This window comes from Pristis pectinata, chromosome 32, assembly GCF_009764475.1.
Source record: "Pristis pectinata isolate sPriPec2 chromosome 32, sPriPec2.1.pri, whole genome shotgun sequence".
In the NCBI taxonomy this organism is placed as follows: Eukaryota; Metazoa; Chordata; class Chondrichthyes; order Rhinopristiformes; family Pristidae; genus Pristis; species Pristis pectinata.
Genome location: NC_067436.1, coordinates 18,611,934 through 18,615,441, shown reverse-complemented (window position 1 = coordinate 18,615,441; position 3,508 = coordinate 18,611,934).

Below are 3,508 nucleotides of genomic sequence, written 5' to 3'. Positions count from 1 at the left end.
CCCTGACCAGGCGCTGCAGGAACAGATATCTTTATTAGCCACATGCACATCCAAACACACAGTGAAATGCATCTTTTGCGTGGAGTGTTCTGGGGGCAGCCCACAAGTGTCGCCAGGCTTCCAGCACCAACACAGCATGCCCACAACTTCCTAACCCGTACGTCTTTGGAATGTGGGAGGAAACCGGAGCACCCGGAGGAAACCCACGCAGTCACGGGGAGAACGTACAAACTCCTTACAGACAGCGGCAGGAATTGAACCCGGGTCGCTGGCGCTGTAATAGCGTTACGCTAACCGCTACACATGAGATCTTTCATCTGTTCTAAAAGAGTGGAGGGGGGGGGGGATAGCCCAGTCTTAAGAGGTGAGTGGAAGGAGTGGGGCAAGAGCTGGCAGATGAAAGGTGGATCCAGGTAAGGAGGGGTGATAGGCAGATGGGGGAGGGAAGGGTGGAGATAGTGACAGACCCTCTCTCCCCTCCTCCATCTGCCTATCACCTTCCTCACCTGGATCTGACTCCCCCTCACCTCTTTATACCAGCTATCTCCCCAACACCTTCCAGGTCTTGACCGGAAATATTGGCTGTCCATCTCCCTCCAAGGATGCTGCCTGACAGCTGAGTTCCTCTGGCACCTTGTGTGTTGCTCCAGATCCCAGCGTCTGCAGTCTCCTGTGTCTCAATGAACCAGGAGAATGTTTCCAGCGGGATGGTGATGAGAACGGGGAACTCGCTCCCGCAGGGAGAGGTTGAAGTGAACGGCCAGGTGTGATCGCCACCAAACACAATGGGGCACCCGCCAACTCGATGTCTTTTAGGGGAAATGAGAGAGAGAGAGAGAACTGGAGGTGCATTGGGTTGGGTAAAGAGTGGAGGGAGCCGTACCACCGTTGGGCCGAATGGCCTGCTCCCGTGTCCATGACTTCTCCATCCATGCGGTTCCCCTCCAACCTGCCAACGTGGCCCACGTATCTCCCCTCAGCTGGGCGCTGATATAGAAACCCCTTACTCATTAGAAACAGGGGGAGTCCACTCGGTCTCTGGAGCCCCCACTAAAATTCAGTAAGATCCTAGCTGGTCTGCTCACGCAAACCAGCCTCCCCTCCATGGACTCCGTCTACACTTCCCGCTGTCTTGGTAAAGCAGTCAACGTAATCAAAGACCCCACCCACCCTGGACATTCTCTATTCTCCCCTCTCCCATAGGGCAGGAGATACAAAAGCCTGGAAGCATGTACCACCAGACTCAAGGACAGCTTCTATCCTGCTGTTATCAGACCCTTGAAGGGACCTCTCCTACACTAAAAGATGAACTTTTGATTTCCCAATCTACCTAGTTGTAGCCCTTACACTTTAGTTGTCTACCTGCACTGCACTTTCTTTGTAACTGCAACGCTATATTCTGCATTTTGTTTCTCTTTTTACTACCTTGACGTAACTATGTACGGCAAGGTCTGTCTGGATGGCACACAGACAAAAGCTTTTCACTGTACCTCGGTATATGTGACAATAATAAACCAATACCAATCTTTGGCCTCAGTTCCATCTTCCTCCTGTATCTCTTTCTCCCTCCCTGCAGTCCAACAATCTGTCCAGCTCAACTCTGAATATATTAAAGATTCATTCACAGCTCTCTGGGTTGACAATTCCAATGATTCACAGTACTCTGAGAGAAGAAATTCCTGTTTCAAATAGGAGACTTATTATCCTTTTATTATACCCCCAGTTCTTGAATCTCACAATATCTAACCCACCAAGTCTTGTCAGAGAAATAATCAAACTCACCAGCAGGATTAATTGGAGAGCTTTTCCTCATAGTTCGTACAGATGTGACAAGCCAAATTACTTCCTTCTACACTATATGATTACTGTTATCCCAGGAGCATCCCATTGTAGTGTAATGGCATGTTGCATCCCTCCTTTGCCCATGTGAGTCCGGCCATGGGCCAGGTAAGCCAGGAGCAAAAACCAGCTGTGGGGGCAGACTATTCACCTGTCAGGGTGACGTCAAACAGTCAGGTCTGGGTATCAAACCATTTTTCTGATGGGTAGCCTGATTTTGGGCTGATTGCAACTGCTCCTTACTGATACATTCAGGGAGACCCTGTACCCCCGATTCCATGCGAGCCGCCTGCAATATGGGGCTTTGTTCGGCAGCAACATTCCTAGCTACTATGTCAGCAAATCTATTGCCTTTTGATACTTCATCATCAGCTGAGGTATGAGCCTCACATTTGCTGATAGCCAAAACCTGTGGGATTTGAATGGCATCTAATAAATGAAGGATCAGAGAGGTATGCTTAGTGGTTTTTCCTGAGGAGGTAATAAAACCTCTATTTTTCCATAATTGACCAAAGTCATGGACCACCCGAAAGGCACAGCGAGAGTCAGTATCGATGTTGGCAGTTTTGCCTGCTGCTAAAATGCAGGTGAGGGTGCTGTGATCAGAGCCTGCTTTAAATCAGTAAAGGCCTTCTCCCTTTCGGGTGTCCACTCAATGATAGGCGGCTCCGTCTGCAATGTTGCCGACCACAGCCCTGCATTTTTTTCCCGGGTACTCAGGGATCCACTGCTGACAGTATCCTATCATGCCCAGAAAGGAGAGAACGTCCTATTTTGTCCTGGGGATTGGGACCTGCTTGACTGCTCTTATTCGGTCTTCCCCCAGTTTTCGTCTGCCTTTACTGAGCTGGAATCCCAGATATCAGACTGTTTCCCGACAAAACTGTATCTTTTCCAGAAACATACGATGACCTCGGCTCACGAGATGTTCAGTGTTAAAGAGACTGTCAAACACTGGGGCCAGTTGTTGAAGCTATTAGAATATCATTGGCATATTATATCAGAGTGGATCCTTCAGGGAGCTGGCACTCATCCAGGTCACTTTTTACAGCAGCTGCATAAACCGCAGGGCTTTCTGTGTAGCCCTGAGGCAGGCGGGTCCAGGTGTACTGCTGGTTTTTGTATGTGAAGACAAAGAAGTACCGACTGTCTTTATGCAAAGGTATGGGAAAGAAAGCAGAACATAGATCGACTACTGTAAATGTGCTAGCCTCTGCCCGGATGGAGGTAAGTATTACATAGGTATCAGCGACCAATGCAGCTATTGGAATGATGATTCTATTGATAGCTCGCAGATCTTGCACAAACAGCCACTCATTTTTTCAGCCAATCTTGGGGACAGGTAGGAGTATTGCACAGACTCTGTGTCAGAATAAGTACACCTTGTTGCAACAGGGAGTCAGTCACAGGAGCGATACCCTTTTGCACCTCTGGCGCCGTGCAGTATTGTTTAATGCACGGGAGCGGGACACCTTTCCTGAGGGTCACATTGCGCTCAGGGGCAGAGCGGACTTTTCCGACGTGATTCTTATGTTGTGCCCATAAATTCTCGGGTACCCTTGCTAATACTCCCGGGAGGAGAAGGGAATCTTCCCCGGGTGGGTGCTGTCTTTCAAACTTTGTGGGCCTGAGTTGAGGCTCGAGTACCACTCTCCCCTCTTGCTGGTTA